This window comes from Arachis duranensis, chromosome 5 (assembly GCF_000817695.3).
Source record: "Arachis duranensis cultivar V14167 chromosome 5, aradu.V14167.gnm2.J7QH, whole genome shotgun sequence".
NCBI lineage: Eukaryota > Viridiplantae > Streptophyta > Magnoliopsida > Fabales > Fabaceae > Arachis > Arachis duranensis.
In genome coordinates this window covers 83,688,130-83,708,654 of record NC_029776.3, presented here as the reverse complement: position 1 = coordinate 83,708,654, position 20,525 = coordinate 83,688,130, and positions in this window count along the sequence as shown.

Genomic DNA, 20,525 nt, shown 5'->3' with positions numbered 1-20,525 from the left:
AATTATATTTTGATGCGATATTTTTTAATTTTAAAAATTAGTTATTTTATTAAAAAAATATCTAAAACAATATTTATTAAACACATGTAAAATACATGATAGATAATTTATACTATAATATTCATAGTGTAATTTTGTATATATTTGTGTGTGTATATATATATTTTCAAAATAGAAAAGTTTTGATGACGTAATATTGAGGGTGATTGGCTGGCTGGTTTTACCGTTAAAGAAGGAGCAAGGCAAGCGGGGAGCATGCAATGCACTCAGCCAAAAGAAGGCCTCTTTTCTAGGTATTGCCATTGGGGAAAAGGAATATCACCAAATCAACTGGGATATTTTTCTAAAATATGGGATAATTTAATATACAGAGTACAAATCGGATCGTCCGATTTTTAATAGGTACAAAAATCGTACCGTTCGATTTTTAGGTACACAAATCGGACCGTCCGATTTCTGTACTCGGACCGTCCGATTTGTGTTAAAAAAATTTTAAAAATTTGGAGTACACAAATCGGACCGTCTGATTTGTAGAGGTACAAAAATCAGACCGTCCGATTTGTGAGAGGTACACAAATCGGACCGTTCGATTTGTGTTTAAAAAAAATTAAAAAATTTGAGGTTCGGACTCTCCGATTTGTGTACTTCCACAAATTTAAAAAACACCAAAAATTACAATGTTAAAGTATATCACCACTTCTACTTCCATAAGAAAAAAAATTAGCCTAGGCACTTAGGGGAAGTAAAACTATTCCAAAACAAGATTTTTGAGGGATTATAAATCCTTCGGGCAAATGCACATACTAATCATTTTTTAGTAAGAATTATTAATCATGTTAATTCTTAACGAAAATAATAATAATGATGATGTTAATTTATTTTAGAGACGTTATGTTAAAAATTGCAAAATATTTTTACTATTTTGTTAATCTTTTAGTTATGAATGTGATCCAAGTACATTGTATTTTAAGAACTAATAACAAATTAGTTTGATCAATAATTCACGTAAATTTGAATTTTTTCATTGATTTTTGAGTAAAATTACCTTATGAGCAACTAATTTCTTTTGGATAAAACGTTCCTTTTTTTATTAGTTTAGATGATAAAATTTCCTTTATTTGTTATCACAAGTTCCTTGCTTAAATCTTGTTTATATAATTATATATAATAAACCTATTTATAAAAGATAATACTATAGATCAGTACAATTTATTATTTTTAATTAATAATTAAATAATATTTAAAAATATTAACTAAAAATATGGTATTAAATTGCGGCACAATATGATATTAGACATATTAATCTTAAAATTTAGATTTTATATTTTCTATATAAAAACTTTTTTAATTAGTAACATTCACATGTGTGTTAATAGGATGGGTTTAGTTAAAAATAAACTTAAGATATATTTATAAAGATAAAAATGCAATACAATTCTCATTTTTATTATTCTTTTTTTCTAATTTTAAAAAATAAATATTAAAAATAAAAACACAAAGGAATATGCATGATATCTAAAACTAGAGTGAAATAAATTCGATTCCTATGGATATTCTAGTGGTACGAATAATTGGTAGGTAGTGCCATAATGCATGGCAGTGGAAGCAGAAATAATGTCCTTAAATTATGGCTTATGGGTGAACCACGCATCACAATATTTTGCATTGCTTGAAGTTCAATTTTTCCAGAAGAAATCAAAAAGAAAAAAACAAAGATCCTTAAATTAATAAACGCTAATTCGCTAAATTAGACTATATATAGTTGAAATAAGAAAACAATATAATGTAACCCACGTAATTGAAGGGTTAGGTATATAGATTATTAAACAATCAAAATTAACGTTGTTTTTTTTCACATGAATATCTAACAATTCTGTTAGACACGTGAGAAACATGCACTACACAGATTGGACAGTATGGTATGGGCATTCACCTAAATACTAAGAGACACGTAAATGCACAATTTCAGTCATATCCACATGAGCATTTCTTTTATTGAAGTTATTATACAATCAATGTCTAAAAAAATTAAAAAATAATATTAGGCCACCAAGTAATTTTTAAATTAAGTAGAACTATATTTTTCTCTTTTTTTTTCCATCTTCATTATCATCTCTTTTTCACAACTAGAAAATGAATTAATACAGACAGATTTACAGATAGATTTAGTCTTTATTACAGACAGATTTTTGATTACCGACGAAATTACCGACGGATTTTATCCCTCTGTAAAAGTCTCGTAAAAAATTATTTACCGAAAAAAAATTTTCCATCGGAAAATTACCGACGGATTTATTTCTCCATCTATTTTTCGAAGGCGACGAACTTTCTGACAGATTTTCCACAGACGAATTTTTCGTCTGTAATTATGGACGGATTTTTCGTCTATAATTACAGGCAAATTTTTCGACAAATTTTTCGTCTGTAATTTAAACCTTGGAAAATCATCTGACACTCTGATTACAAATAGAAAATCCGTCAATAAGGTAAAATAAATTTTTTTTATTTTTTTAATTACAAAATAATAGGAGATTACAAACAAATTTTTTTTTATTATTCAACGCAAGGCATTACAATAGGAGTTTACACTAATGCTACACAATGAAAAAATTTATAAATAGATCCTGATCAAGTTTCAACAAACAAAAAAAATACGATAATAAGGTATAATTTTTCTTGTTAGTAATGTTAGTTAGAATCAAATACAAAAGCCACCAAGGGCGAATTTAATCCTGCAGCTCAAATTTGTGTTTGCTAAGTCTCCGTAAAGAAATTGGCTTACAACAAACATATAAAACGAGGAGCAGATTTGGCGGTCTTTCTCGCTCTTCTCCTCCAACTGCACTCGCCTATGGCCGAATTAGGAGTGCAATAACCATTGTCACAGATTAGTAAACTTCTATGGATTCTGAAAGTGTTGGAGAAGCGAGAACTTCCGAAGGCGACAGATCTATCCATTAAGATGGTTTTTTCTTGTTTGAGAGATGCGCCTCAACAGTTGAGTTTCCTTTTCATCTCTCTGTAAGACAAAAATCAAAACCTTATCACAAGTAGATAAAGTAGATATAGAGATTGTAAAGTAGCAGCAGCATCAAAAGCAAAATGGAAGCAACGATGTAGAATGCATTTGTCTTCTACTGCATATATCAAGAAACCAGTTAAATGAATTCAAACGAATTACATTAAATGGATTCATTTCCACCACATAGTTGGACAATGCATTAAGGAGTTTTTGAAAATTCACTCTCATTATTATGCAATTTCTCAAGTTAAATTCTTTAGGATTTCTGAATCTTTTAAGATTTTTCAAAATGATCCTCTTAAGGTAAATTAAAGAAATGGATAGAATACTATTGATGCTACTACATGTCTACATGTAATGTTGAGCAAAGAAAGCCATAAATCTTTTTTGTTTCTTTCAATAGAATTTCTAGTTTTAAAATTCAGACAGGCCAATACCCAATATCTTAATATCAAAATGATAAAAGAATATTATTGACAGGAAATTATTTATGCTTAGGGAAGTTAAACAATCAAAGCATCCAACAGAAATAACCCCAAATAAGAGATCTTTTTTTCTCATCCTTAAGAGGATCAACTAGTCACTATAATCAAAGCATCCAACAGAAATAACCCCATTAACTCATGAATGCGATCAGCATAACCACTATAAAATATATAGTTTACTTAGAATATATAGCCTTGAACTTTGCAAAGATTTGTATATAACATATGCCTACATACCAAGAATAAAAACCGATATCAACTTCTAAAAAGGATAAATGACAGATTTAATATACCTGCGTCAATTGAGCCGCCTTACACTAATAAAAAGAGTTCCCAGTGACTGAAATAGGGAAACAATAACACTAGTATGATATCTTAGATTGCTTAGCATCTTTGCACGCCCTAAAGTTGAACTGCCAGACCTTAGATGGCCAAAAAAGAAAGGCTCAATTATCGAAATAACAACAATTGTAGCACCAAAGTACTTCAATAAAAAGTCCTGAATCATGCCAAACCATTGATGGTCATGTAGGACACTACTCAAATGCCTAACCAAGGTCTTAAAATTCTGCTGAATATGGGCTTCTTCTCTCATCTCTCCACCATAAAATACTATACTTTCCGAGTGAGTCCTCAATCGCGAGTGAAGCTGTCAATAGTCTCCTTCCAGTTGCTGCTCTCTGGACATTAGTTTACCATGAGCCAACGTCATCAAAATCAATATAAAACTATGAAAGTTAAAAACTATAGAAAGTAATGGCCTACCATGAATTTTAGGTAAAAAAAGCTTCGATTGCAGAAAATAATTCATCAAAATCAGAGTAAACCTGCAGATTCAAACAAAGCACAAAAGCAGAGTATAATAAACCTAAAACTGGCACAGAAAAAATTGAGCCCTAAGATTTATTACGAAGAACAAAATCACAAAATCAGGATATATATACCTGAAATTTGAGATGGTTACGAGAAGAACTGAAAGAGCGAGTTGAGATTAGATGGAAGAGGTGCCAAAGGGAGCAGATGCGATGAGAGCGGCGGCAGAGAGAGCTCTGCGACGATGGGAGTAGATGCGACGAGAGCGGCGGCAGAGGGATCTCGTGCGATGCAAGGGATGACAGAGATAGATTACGCGACGCAACGGCGGCAGCGGCAGCGGTGGAAGAAGCAGAAGTAGCAGCCACGGAGAGAAGAAGTAGCTCCTGCTACCGAGAGAAGAAGAAACCCCTGTTTCATTTGGAAGAAGCTCGTGTTTCATTTGGGTTTAATTCAATATTATCGACAGAAAATTTTAAATTACAGACGGATTTTCCGTCTGTAACCATTTCTCACGAAAAAAATAATTTTTCCGACGAAATTATCGACGGATTCTCTTTTTCGTCTGTAATTTATGCTAATTCATTATTTTTGTTTTTCAACAAAAAAATCCTTCTGAAATTCTGTCTGTATTTTAGTGGGATAAAATCCGTCGAAAATATCCATCTGTAATAACTAATTTTCTAATAGTGTCTCTTTCTCCTCTCATTTAATTTTTTATTTTTCTTTTTTTCCTCCTCTCCCTCATTTCATCATTATCGTCATAATCTTTGTCGTCTTCTTCTCCTCCTATATATATATATAGAAAAATTATTGAGCACTTAAATTTTGTTGCATAGCAAAACATTATATCAATAAATTTATATACTATATGTAAAAATTTATATGCTATGTGTACAAATGTTTATGATATATCAATAAATTTATGTGTTATATATAAAAAATTTTATACTATGAATTTTTGTACTATGTGTAAAAAATTCTGTACTATAAAAAGTACGGATAAGAAGAAGCCACAATGCACGCACACCAGTTAATTTTTGCTAAGCTTATATCAATTTAATTAGACTTATTTACAAAAATACTATTTTTACATGTAACAGTAATAAAAAAATTATTTGTATTAATATATACATATAATGTAAATATATTTTTAAAATCTTCGTTGTATAATAATTATACAAAAAAAATAGAGTTATTTATTTAAGAAATATTAAATAAACATAGCCTGTGATTTGCCTTTGAATTTATCCCGTAAATCTTCTTGCTAATTGTTAAATTGCTAAATGAATAATGATATGTTAAACTTTTGGCCAATTTGTGGAATCATAACGTGTTTTGTTGTGTATTTTTAAGATCTGGTTAATGTTAGGTGGCTACAATGTCATGATGATCATCATTAGTAATTGGGTTGATCTAGTTATTATTAACTTATTAATTTATTTAAGTAAGTGATTAATAATTTAAATTTTATTTTATGCATACAATAATTTATTATTTAATATTAAACTTTTAAATAAAATTTATATTCATAATAAATTAATCATTAATATACTAAATTCAAAAATATCATAAAAAATAAAAAATAAAATATTTAGTTAAATATATTAAACTATCAAATTAATTTTAGCAAGGGTTTTTTACTTAAATAAATTGTATGGGAGTCAAAATTACCTGATTCCCCTGAAACAGATTTTTCAACGTGATTACCCTTTTTGTATTATTATATAAATCGTCCTAGGCTGCAAAGGGTTATATAAAACATGAATCATCTCACCCTAGGATGATTAATGCATGACCTTGTGAGGCAAATTAAGAGTAAATCGTGGCAGGGCTTCTTGGGTTAGAAGTAGAGTATAAATCGTCCCAGGGTAGTAGGTTTCACGTGTTCATGGGCTAAATCAAACTGGGTTGTCACGATTTATGTGTTATTGGGACCCTCTTCAGCCTGGGACGATTTATGTGTTACTTTGTAACACTAATTGGGCTGGGACGATTTATGCCCAAGTTAGTAACCCTAAGGACTCAAGCACGACTTATGCAGGCAGAAACTCTATAAATAAACGAGTTTCAAACAGACGAGCCACACGGGACATATGTTGAGGGTGTGAGAGATGGCGGAGAGTATTTTCTTGTTAGTGCACCACCGGGGAAAAATAGATGAAAACACAAGTGAGGGTGTAACTTATTCTAGCAAAAAGCAGATAGGTGTGTTTATAACTCCGTCAACGACTTTGATGGATTTGCACAGTAGTATATTAGAGAAGGCTGGAAAGTGTGGTAAAAAACGCGTGAAGCAATTTTTTTTTGTATTCCGATATCATTGAAGCCAGGTTATGTTAAGTTTGGGAAGTATGCGATGTTGGGTGATGACGACATGCGAGTTATATTTCACAGTCAATCAAGATTTTCCGACTTAGGCGCGCTGGAGTTGTTTGTCAGAATGGTTGACGTGGAGGGCAACAGCGGGGAAACTGCTCCGAATCTGCCCACTGTGAAGTCATCGATGCAGTCCTCCGGTGGGAGTTCATCAAATAACTCTCCAAACCACACCCATGCAGGTTTGCCACCCTCCATCAACTGCTCGAAGTCGCTGAGGCACCCACTCACTGCATGACCGTCAATTGGAAGGCCAAACTGGTATACCACATCTTGTAGTGTTATGGTACACTCCCCAAATGGCATGTGGAACGTATGTGTCTCGGGACGCCATCTCTCCACAAAAGCACTGATCAGCGGCTCATCAAGCTTGAACCAATAATCATTCAACCGAGCAACATGTAATAGGTTCGCACGATCTAAGTACGGGAGTATACGATCATGCAGTATCATTTTCTGTTGCCGATGCACGCTCCTAACGCACCGGGTTGGCTGAAAATACGCAAGCATAAGCACATAATTATTTCGGGTCCTTACACACACACACATAGAAAATAACTTAGTCCAAGACAAATATCCAACTCACAGATGCCATCAAAATGGATATGTTGATAATAACATTTCATGTTCAAATCGACATTACCAATATAATGTAAGAACCATAAAAGTCACAACCGAACCGATCAACTCACCGGGTTAATGGTTCAACCAGAAATTCACCGAGTGAACCGATTGACCCGGTCCTATATAATTAAAAAATAAAATATATTAAAAATTTTAAAATTTAAAATTTAAATATATATTTTCACTAATAATCCAACTTCAACATTTTTAAAAAAATTTGAAACTCAAGCGGTTCGGTCGAACCGGTCTTACCGAGTGATATAAGTTTAAACCCCCTCACTCCGGGTTTGACCACACCCGACCGGTTGGTTGCCTTATCCGGTCAGATCATCAGATTGGACCGACTCAGGATCCCCGATTGTCCGGTTTTTCCCTCGAACCGGTCCGGTCCAGTTCGGTCCGGTCCGGTTCAGTCCGGTCCGGTACGAACTCAATAGTAAAATCAGAAAATTTCATGGGATTCTACCATCAGAACCATCAACCTATCATGAGCGAACTCCATAATCTATTAAGAACAATGATGTATAACGTCTTATACTAAACCAAAAACTAACTAAATCACTATACATGATATCTAGCAACGTCTTAATCAAAAAATATTCTAATATGCATATTCACCCTATACAATATCATCCAACATACTATATCATCCAAAATTTAAAAACATTACAAAATTTAAAAACTTACCTCTTGATCGATAAATCCGGCAACATGCACAATGCCGTTCAGGCGGTACATATCTCCTTCGTTCGCAGCCATTATCACCCCCGGAGAGATTCCCCAACTCCACCAGCCTGCCACCGGCGGCCCACTGCCACCACCACCGGTGCCACTCAGACGCCTCTGCCCACCACCAGTTGCACCTCCGCCACCAGTTGGTCCCACACCCGAAAACACTTCTCCCCCCAAACTTCCTCTCCGGTCAAAAATGGTGGCTCCCAAACCTCCCTAAACCCTTTACGCCGCAGCAACAACAAAGATGACTCGTACTTGAGTCCTTAGGGTTACTAACTTGGGCATAAATCGTCCCAGCCCAGTTAGTGTTACAAAGTAACACATAAATCGTCCCAGGCTGAAGAGGGTCCCAATAACACATAAATCGTGACAGCCCAGTTTGATTTAACCCATGAACACGTGAAACCTACTACCCTGAGATGATTTATACTCTACTTCTAACCCAAGAAGCCCTGCCACGATTTACTCTTAATTTGCCTCACAAGGTCATGCATTAATCGTCCTAGGGTGAGATGATTCATGTTTTATATAACCCTTTGCAGCCTAGGACGATTTATATAATAATACAAAAAAGGGTAATCACGTTGCAAAATCTGTTTCAGGGGAATAAGGTAATTTTGACTCCCATACAATTTATTTTAAGTAAAAAACCCTTTTAGCAATCATAAAGATACCTTTGCGCAAATAGTGACAAAATGTTTAATGTTGCTACTTCTACTTGATTGCTTATTGAATAATCTTTAGCTTCTTTTATTTGTTTAATTTGTATGTTACATATGCTTTTGAGAGTGATTCATGTAACACTCTATCTTTCAGCACGTCATGATCATATCAAAAGTGAGGCATTATTGACCTGTTTTATGTATTTACTATTTAATACTGAGCCTTTAGTTCGATTTCGCATTTCAATTTTAAAAAAAAAAGCCAAAAAAGTTTTGTTTCTATTAATTAAAATAAAATATCAAAGATCCCCAAGCAATACTAATCACATAATTATTATTAATAATAAATATTGTACAAAAGAAATCAAAGGAATTCAGATACAATTCCCCCCTCTGTATAAAATAAAATCTTAAATAACAAGGGTGAGCGAATTCTATGAAAACAACCCAACTCTTAACTTAACTCAAATAAAACTAATAACCGTCCGCAGCTTCAAGCTGAGCCTTCGAACCTGTGTCACTGAAAGGGTGGAAGATTTTGGGGTGAGAACAAACCACACGTTCTCAGTAGAGATTGGGAATGTCGTAAAAGTAATAAATTTAATGCAAATAATTAACTTAGTAAAACTATTTTGTTAAACCTTTGGAAATACTTTTATTTCTACTTCAGATAAATAATTACTTTTCTTTAAATTTCTAAACTCAAAACAGATTTTAATCACAAAATTAGTCAAACTAACCATCTCTCAACCACATAATCATATTTCAACCACGACATCTCATCTCAATACATCTGTAAACTAACAGCACAAGTAAGGGATTCAAACCAACATACAAATAAGTCAAACATCACAATCACAGAGAAGTAATACAAGAAAACACAACCAAATATAAATGTGCAAACAACATGATGCATGCCTATTCCTAATGCAGGCCATGAGCTCATGTGTCGGTTGCCTACCCGCTCCCGACATTATCCGGGCACAAGTCCCAGATATGGCTTTCTAGATGCATACAGTGTGCTTATAAGTCGTACGGCTAGGCCGCATACAGTGTGACTTTAAGTCGTACGGCTAGGCCGCATACAGTGTGACTTTTTAAATCAATAAGCGTACATCTGAAAAACAGTTCTCAGTGTGTGGGCGTCCCCACTTTACATTTGGCACTAAGGCCCAAACAATGTCACATCTGCTCTCCGGGGACAGTCATTTCATTAATTCATATATTCTTAAAACCCTTGTTTTCTGCTCTCCTGTGGCAGATATTCCTCTAATGAATATATTCCTTTAATCTTTGTTCTCTGCTCTCGTGTGGCAGAGATCCTTTTAGTTAGTATATTCTTTAAATTCTTGGTCTCTATTCTCCTGTGGTAGAGATTTCTTTTCTTAAAAAAAAAGAGCTCAAAACACTTAAAACAAAATCTCTCCTTATAAAATTGGATTTAAAACATTATATTTTTCTTATTAAATCGAGTTTAAAAAAATAGAACACACATTTTCTCAACTAAATAAATCTCAAATAATTTAGTTTTCTAAAACCAAATCTTTTAAAATAATTTTTCAAACAAAACCTCAAATTTTATAAAATTTCAGCAGCACTTTCCCTAAAATTCGGGCTTAGCCACCCTTTTCGGGTCCCAACTGAACCATTTTCAACCTCTTTTCAATCATTTTTAATAACTCAAACTAATTCCAATATCAGAAATCATTTTCGATAAATCAATAAAATTCATTCCCAATATCTCAAATCGATTCAAATGCGGATTTATTTTCAATTAGTCAAATTAATACTGTCTAACTCAATAATTAGAATTTTCAGCACTCCTAATCAATCAAGAAATTAAATAAATATTCATCAAATTCAGTCACAAACACAACTCAAATTCATCATTTAGTCATTCCAAACAATCTTAAATTATTTACAAATACTCACTAGACTTCCATGGCATTCATAGTTTAAAATAGTTAATTTCAAAATAAAATTCCCTACCTTCGTACGGAACCAAAATCTTCGAAAGCTCCGAAAAAACTTTTTAATTGAGCTGATGAAGAAGAAAGCGTCAGAAATTATTTGTACCTCCTTGAACTTCAGTTGGCCGAATTCAAGGGACAGGAAAGTTACGTTACCGTCAGTTTCCACCGGATAAAAATAACGCCAACATGTAGAGAATGAGGATACAAACACTTTTATCGGATTAAATTTTTTATTGGAGTTACATATCTCAAGAAATCGAAGCTGAAATATCAGAAGGAGTCGCGGTTTCTTCCCTCACCCACGGTCCCTCTTTCTTCCTTTTCTTTCCTTATGGTTTCGGTTAAAAGGAAGTGAAGTCAATTAAAGGTTAGATAGTAATGGATATTGATTTGTGGTGGTAATCTAAGCATTGATAGATGTCATGTATATATGTATATGGATATATACTTTCAAGACACGTTTCATTTCTTCCTTACTTCCCTTATTGGAACCGCTCATGATAAGGCCAGGTGACAATAATAATAATAATAATAATAATAATTGGATTATGTGTCCTCGTTATATATATATGAACATGCATATAAAAATTCACATTTAACTTTCTTTTTTTTTCTTTTCTTTGTTCCATTTTAACTAGTTGCATAAAACCAAATAATAATAATAATAATAATAATAATAATTATTATTATTATAAAAATCAATTTAAACTGTAATTATTAATATAGTTTCTAATAGATAATTTAAAATAATAAAATAAATCATAATTAAATTAAATTTTATTTTTAAATTTAAAATATAAAATTTAATTTTAAAAATTCGGGTTGTTATATCTCATCCACCTTATAAAAATTTTCGTCTTCAAAAATTGATATAAGATAGAAGAGATTCATACTATCTTTCTTTTTAAACATGTCAAAGAAAAATAAAAAGATTTAACATATTCAATTTTTAAACATAAGAAAAATAATTTCACATGAAAATGATTGAAAAAGTGTAGTATGGTGCAGAAGTTGTATGAGAGGTTTAATGCAAGTTAAATTTAGAATTCGAAGACTTGCAATTTTAACAAAGAAATTCAAAATCCAGAAAGAAAATGATTGAATATCACATATATTGGTTACAAAAATTTGAAAAGATGAGTAGAATCAAAATAAAAAAATGAGTGCACAAAATAGAAAATCCGTCCGGAAGAGAGTTAAATTGTACCCTAAGGAGAAATCTGAGAAAAGAACTTGGACAGGAACAATAAAAGAAAAGGTAGCAGAATAAGTCGAAGCAAATTCAAGCTGAATTACCAGGTTCACAAATATAGATAACCAAGGTTTATGACAATGTTTTTGAAGAATTAAGGATTGATTATTGTCCCAAATCTAGCTCAAAATCAAAGGGTACAAGATGCTTGAAGAAGAATATAAGTAATGCCAAAGATAAAAATTCAGAAAGGATCCATCTGCAAGCGATCTATCTCCCTTAGGCCATTTCGACGAAGAGAACAATCTGTTTTTCGTGACAACCGTATCTCGTAAAACTATCGTATTTGCTTGTTACATCTAGAAATGCTCATGGCATAAACAGGCTCATATTTAATCAAAGGAATACAAAACAAAAGTAGATACTGAAAATTATGCATGACATCGAAACAAACTCAAAATCAGATCGAAGGGTAAGAATTTATGAAGCAGTATACAAATAATGATAAAGGTGGATAATCAAATCTGGTTTTGAAAAGAATTAAAACAAGGGATAGAGGAGATGAAGAATAAATGAATAAACACTGAAAGAAAAGATGACACCAAATCACATAGTACGAATAAAGAGTAAATGAATCCAACCCCTAGAACACAACTTCTATTGTTCCCAAACCTTGTGATTCGCATAACCTATTACTTCTATTTCGCCTACGATAATCCATTAGTATTCCTATATACATAAGTCATTAGTATCAAGTTGGCCAGACTTAATACCATGAGGAATGCAACGGTCGACTAACAGCATTAATCAATAGACAGTCATGCATCTAAAACTTAAACTCGTCATTAGGACAAGTCCTATCGCATGACAGACAATCAGAGTATGCAGTGAAGCATAGTCAGTCCATTCCCAAGGCTCTAACAGGGACGAACTGCTCTGATACCATAATGTAACACCCTAACTTTCAGCACGTCATGATCATACCAAAAGTGAGGCATTATTGACCTGTTTTATGTATTTACTATTTAATACTGAGCCTTTAGTTCGATTTCGCATTTCAATTTTAAAAAAAAAAGCAGAAAAAGTTTTGTTTCTATTAATTAAAATAAAATATCAAAGATCCCCAAGCAATACTAATCACATAATTATTATTAATAATAAATATTGTACAAAAGAAATCAAAGGAATTCAGATACAATTTTCCCTCTGTATAAAATAAAATCTTAAATAACAAGGGCGAGGAAATTCTATGAAAACAACTCAACTCTTAACTTAACTCAAATAAAACTAATAACCCTCCGCAGCTTCAAGCTGAGCCTTCGAACCTGTGTCACTGAAAGGGTGGAAGATTTTGGGGTGAGAACAAACCACATGTTCTCAGTAGGGATTGGAAATGTCGTAAAAGTAATAAATTTAATGCAAATAATTAACTTAGTAAAACTATTTTGTTAAACATTTGGAAATACTTTTATTTCTACTTCAGATAAATAATTACTTTTCTTTAAATTTCTAAACTCAAAACAGATTTGAATCACAAAATTAGTCATACTAACCATCTCTCAACCACATAATCATATTTCAACCACGACATCTCATCTCAATACATCTGTAAACTAACAGCACAAGTAAAGGATTCAAACCAACATACAAATAAGTCAAACATCACAATCACAGAGAAGTAATACAAGAAAACACAACCAAATATAAATGTGCAAATAACATGATGCATGCCTATTCCTAATGCAGGCCATGAGCTCATGTCTCGGTTGCCTACCCGCTCCCGACATTATCCGGGCACAAGTCCCAGATATGGCTTTCCAGATGCATACATTGTGCTTATAAGTCGTACGGCTAGGCCGCATACAATGTGACTTTTTAAATCAATAAGCGTACATCTGAAAAACAGTTCTCAGTGTGTGGGCGTCCCCACTTTACATTTGGCACTAAGGCCCAAACAATGTCACATCTGCTCTCCGGTGACAGTCATTTCATTAATTCATATATTCTTAAAACCCTTGTTTTCTGCTCTCCTGTGGCAGATATTCCTCTAATCAATATATTCCTTTAATTTTTGTTCTCTGCTCTCGTGTGGCAGAGATCCTTTTAGTTAGTATATTCTTTAAATTATTGTTCTCTATTCTCCTGTGGTAGATATTTCTTTTCTTAAAAAAACGAGCTCAAAACACTTAAAACAAAATCTCTCCTTATAAAATTAGATTTAAAACATTATATTTTTCTTATTAAATCGAGTTTAAAAAAATAGAACACACATTTTCTCAACTAAATAAATCTCAAATAATTTAATTTTCTAAAACTAAATCTTTTAAAATAATTTTTCAAACAAAACCTCAGATTTTATAAAATTTTGGCAACACTTTCCCTAAAATTCGGGCTTAGCCACCCTTTTCGAGTCCCAACTGAACCATTTTCAACCTCTTTTCAATCATTTTTAATAACTCAAACTAATTCCAATATCAGAAATCATTTTCGATAAATCAATAAAATTCATTTCCAATATCTCAAATCGATTCAAATGCGGATTTATTTTCAATAAGTCAAATTAATACTGTCTAACTCAATAATTAGAATTTTCAGCACTCCTAATCAATCAAGAAATCAAATAAATATTCATCAAATTCAGTCACAAACACAGCTCAAATTCATCATTCAGTCATTCCAAATAATCTTAAATTATTTACAAATACTCACTAGACTTCCATGGCATTCATAGTTTAAAATAGTTAATTTCAAAATAAAATTTTCTACCTTCGTATGGAACCAAAATCTTCGAAAGCTCCGAAAAAACTTTCTAACTGAGCTGCTGAAGAAGAAAGCGTCAGAAATCATTTGTGCCTCTTTGAACTTCAATTGGCCGAATTCAAGGGACAGAAAAATTACGTCACCGTCAGTTTTTATTGGATAAAAATAACGCCAACATGTAGAGAATGAGAATACAAACACTTTTATGGGATTAAATTTTTTATTGGAGTTACAGATCTCAAGAAATCGAAGCTGAAATATCAGAAGGAGTCGCGGTTTCTTTCCTCACCCACGGTCCCTCTTTCTTCCTTTTCTTTCCTTATGGTTTCGGTTAAAAGGAAGTGAAGTCAATTAAAGGTTAGATAGTAATGGATATTGATTTGTGGTGGTAATCTAAGTATTGATAGATGTCATGTATATATGTATATGGATATATGTATATATGTATATATACTTTCAAGACACGTTTCATTTCTTCCTTACTTCCCTTATTAGAACCGCTCATGATAAGGCCAGGTGACAATAATAATAATAATAATAATTGGATTATGTGTCCTCATTATATATATATGAACATGCATATAAAAATTCACATTTAACTTTTTTTCTTTCTTTTCTTTGTTCCATTTTAACTAGTTGCATAAAACCAAATAATAATAATAATAATAATAATAATAATTATTACGGGTTGTTATAATTCATCTGTGTTGTAAAACTCTTCCTTCCTTTTCGCCCTATAGACTATTCTTTCCTCTGTTCCTGGTTTCATTTTCTAGAGCATACACATCACAATGCTCTATTCTACGAGTGGTGGAGTTCGAAGATTTGTTTTGACTGCTTGTTTACCAAAAATTAAGAGATCTATACTACTACAACATTTAACATGTAACTGGACATTCGTTAGCAAAAATCATTAATATTATATTGTAATTGTATGAATTTTTTTGGTAAAATTTTGTATGGATTAGATGTGTCATCTTTTATAAATTATTAGATTTTATTAAATAAAAATTAAAATATGTTATAAAAAAAAGTATTGATAGATTTTATAAATATAAAATATATTAATACATACATACATAAATATATTTTAATATATATAATATTTTAAAAATAATAAAAATAATATTTTATTTTAAAATAAACAAACATAAAACATATAAATATATAAAAAATATTTTTTATTTATTAATATTAATTGTTATGCAGTGTTATTTTTATTTACAAAATATAAAATAAAATAATATAAATATTTTTTTAATTATTTTATATTACATGAAAATAACTAGATTTTTTGTTAAAAATATATTAAAAACATTGTTGCGATGAAGCTAGCAAAGAATGCCTTAGCTTCCTCTATTGTGATCTCCGCTGCGCCTCCGACAACGAAGTGAGCACACTGTTCCACCCGACGCGCTCATATTTGGCTACGTATTCCTTCGTCTTCGTTTCATGCTTCGCCATCCACTTTTCACCGAGGAGCAACCACAAGGAACAGCCATGCAATTCACTCTGAAGTTGACGAAGAGTTATGGCAGAAGCAAAGCACTCTCATCAACTCTGTTGTATGACTTTAGGTGTGTAGAGAAAAAAAGAAATAAAACGAAACTAAAGAAAGTGATGAAACTAGTAAAGTAAAGAAGAAGTTGGAAGTTCAAACAGAGAATAGTGAGAAGCACCATTAATAAGATTTTTCATCTCAGAAAATAAAATTCACAGTACTAATTACAACTAACAAGCTATTATATATACTTTTCCTATATAATTTGATTAAGTTACCTGCTAACTAAATAACCAGTTATAACAACTTTTCATAACTAATTTTAGCACCTTCTTACATGTAATATCTAACTAATTTTTAACTAACCTACTTATCATACATCATTACCAGCTACTTGCTGCATAACTCACCATCATTAGTCCTCCACTCAAGTAATATCCCCTCTCAAACTTGGACCATATAAATCTGACAGTCCAATTTTGGCTTCACACACTCGAAATGGTCTTGGAACTAAGGCTTTAGTTAAAATATCTGTTGTTTGTTCACCACTTGAAATCGGCAGCAGCTTAGTCACCCCCTTCTTGCCATTTATTCCTCACAATGTGACAGTCTACCTTAAAATTTCGTTCTCTTATGATAAACCGGATTTGTTGCTATATATATAGCAGACTGGCTATCACAATATATAATCACCGGCTTCTCTTGTTTTACCCAAAGTTCATTCAGCATGTAAGTAAGCCACTATGCCTCTCTTGTTGCTGAGGCCAATGCCCTGTATTCTGCTTCACAAGATGATGCTGCAATCGTGTTTTGCTTTTTGCTCTTTCAAGAGATGATTCATGTTCCTAAGAAAAAACAGTAACTCGTGACTGACTTCCTTGAATCTGGACATGTCCCCCAGCCACTATCTGAGAATTCGGATGGAGTGAGGTCTGTGTTGCACTTAGAAGAACAATCCCTTTGCTGGAGCTCCCTTTAAGTATCTTAGGGCCTTTAGTGCAGTCTCAAAATGTTTGTCCGTAGCACAATCCAGAAATTGACTTAACTTTCTAACCGCGTAGCAGATTTCAGGTTTTGTGTTTGTGAGATACAATAGACGTCCAATAATTCTTCTATATTATGAATTTGATGTGAATGGAGTCCCTTTGTGTTTTGATAAGGGTGATGTGTAGTCAATAGGAGTTGAAATTGGCTTTGCTATCATCATCCCAAAGTCCTGGAGGAGATCAAGGCAATACTTGCGCTGGCACACAACAATCCCCCTCTTGCTTCGAGTGACTTCCATACCAAGAAAATACTTGAGTTTACCCAAATCTTTAATTTTGTACAGATCATGTAAATACCCTTTCATCCGAAAGATTTCATTCAAATCATCCCCAGCGAGCACAAAGTCATCAACATAGACAAGAATGATTGTAAACCCACATGGAGAGCACTTAGTAAACATGTTGCAGTCATGTTTAGATTGGGTGTAGCTAGCAGCAACAAGCGAGGCAGCAAGCTTGGTGTTCTATTGACTGCTTGCTTCCTTCAAACCATAGAGAAAATGATCAAGACGGCAAACTAAACCAGGTTCTAGAAGTTGTAACCCAAAGAGTGGCCTCATGTAAACTATCTCATCTAAATCACTATGTAAAAAAGCTGTATTTATGTCTAATTGATGTAAATACCAACCCTTGACAGCAGCAATGGACATAACAATCCAAAAGGTACTCATCTTCACAACTGGATTAAAAGTGTCTCTGTAATCTATACCTTGAGTTTGAGAGAAATCATGTGCCACGAGCCTCGCTTTATACCTTTCAACGGTGCCATCAGGGTGCTTAAACACCTATTTACAACCCACAACTCTTTTACTAGCAGGAAGTTTAGTGAGTGTCCAAATTTTATTGTTCTCCAAAGCAGAAAGTTCATTGTTAACAGCTTCCTTTCAATTAGGATCCACAACAGCTTCATCATAGATTTTTTTTATTTTATATGCATGGATGCAATTAATGCAGATGCAAATTTGACAGGGAATGAAGAACCATTTTTAAAAAAAAATTAATTGGGGGCGAGATAGGGGATTCATGTATGTGAGGCAACAAGCATGCAATGAAAAATCTTTTGAATAGGAGGGAAGCCTTCTTATTCTATCTGATCTTCTAATTTCTCGTACATTCTTGTGATGTAATGAATATGTGTAATCAAATTCTGATGCATCAGTATCTATGTCCTGGGACATGAGCTCAGCAGTTGGTCCATGTAATTCAGCAAGTTATGATGAATATACAGTTGATTATTGAGACCATATTCAAGTGTGATATTCTATGAAGCAATTCTATGATCAGATGAAATACCTATATCAAATGGGTCAATAAATGTGTGTGTAGAGCATTGTGGCGGTGTGAAATTTGTTTGAATGATGGAATCGTGAGTAAAAAAGTGAAACGTCTGATATGGCAATACATTCTCATAAAAAGCACATTTCTTGACACAAAAATTTTTCTATCTGACAAATCATAGAGTATGTAACCTTTTACACTCAGTTTATGACCAATATGCACACACTTGCGTGCTCTCTTATCAAGCTTTGTCCTATGAGTAGTAAGTGTAGAGGCATATGTCAAGCATCCGAAAACTCTCATATAATCAATTTTTGACAATTTGTTCTTTAAAATTTGATAGGAATGAAGAGTGATTTTATAACAAAGTGCTTGGAATCCCATTAATTATGTGGACTGCTTGTGTAGCCGCATAATTTCAAAAACATCTTGGCATGGCAGAGTGTAACATTAGAGCTCTAATTATTTCAAGTATATGGACTAAATCCCCATTTTGGTCCCTGAGATTCACGCAATTACTCATTTTGGTCTCCGAAATTCAAAATTACATATATTGGTCCTCTAGATTCAAGTTCGAGCACCAATGTGGTTCCTCGACTATTTTCGTTGATTATAAGGCAAACGAAGTGCTAAGATGATACCCTTCTTACCACGCTGGATGCTGCAACGGCTAGCTGACGTGGCGAGAGTTGTATTTGTATCCAATTTAGTCCCTGAAATCCTAATTATCTTATTATTTATCTGAGTTATAATGACAAAGTTTTAATAAGGGGGACTAAATTAGATACAAATACAACCCTTGCCACATCAACTAGCCGTTATAGCGTCCAACGTGATAGGAAGGGTGTCATTTCAGCACTCCATTCGCCTAATCATCATCGAAAAGAGTCGAAGGACCATATTGGTGCCCAAACTTGAATCTGGAGGACCAGTATAGGTAATTTTAAATTTCGGAGACCAAAATGAGTAATCACGTGAATCTCAGGGACTAAAATAGGAATTTAGTCCAAGTATATGTTGATGTTTACGTTCTACAATGCCATTTTGTTGAAGTGTCTCAATGCAAATTATTTGATGCAATATTCCATTTGAATTGTAGAAAGAAGTCAGTTTGAACTCTGCACCATTGTCTGTCCTAATTTTCTTTACTTTGATATTAAATTAAGTGTTAACTAATTTCACAAAATTTTGCACAAGAGAAGAGACTTTAGCCTTTGATTTCATGAAAAACAACTATATAAATTTACTTTTGTCTTTTATTACATTAAGAAAATATCTATATTCTCCCATAGAGGAAGCACCAAGACTCTTGAACTTCAAGGGCGACGACGTGCTATCCTCGTGGATCAGACTTCGGTAGACATATTCTGACAACGGAGACAATAAATAATCGGCAATTATGTCAACGAGGACACTGCTGTAATCGGCTAAGAGAGAGATGTAATTCAACACATAGCGCGTGATCGGGTGTACTCCACTGCCGGGAGCCACTGTCTTGCATGATTCCTTCTGAATCGCCGATTCGAGGTCCGATAGCATTGTCCTCATGCCGTCGCCAAGCTTCACCAAGGAAGTAACCTCCTACATACGGACGTTGGCGGTTGATTCGAAGGAGAAGATGGATTCAATCTACGGCCAGTTTTCCGAGACTACTTCATACATGTCGAGAATCCTAACTCCTAAGCATCTTCTCTGGCGTTTAATAAAATACATGTTTACATATATTTAGATAAAAAAAAAATAGTGTAACTAAATATCCTTTAAAAATTGTCCATTATTCAACTTTTAGAAGACAGAAAAATTAAAAAATAAATAATTTCCTATAAAAAACAAGTAACTTCTTATAAAGGTGAATATTTAAATTAATTAAATAATATTATTTAAATAAAAAAGCTGATATTTAAAAGACAAATAACATTTCTAAAAAAAATTGTATTATCATAATATATTTTTAACAAAATTAACTACAACAATATTTTTTATTTTTTTAACAAAAATCTGATTATTTTCATATATTATTTTATATTTTATAATTAAAAATAGTACTGCCTAACA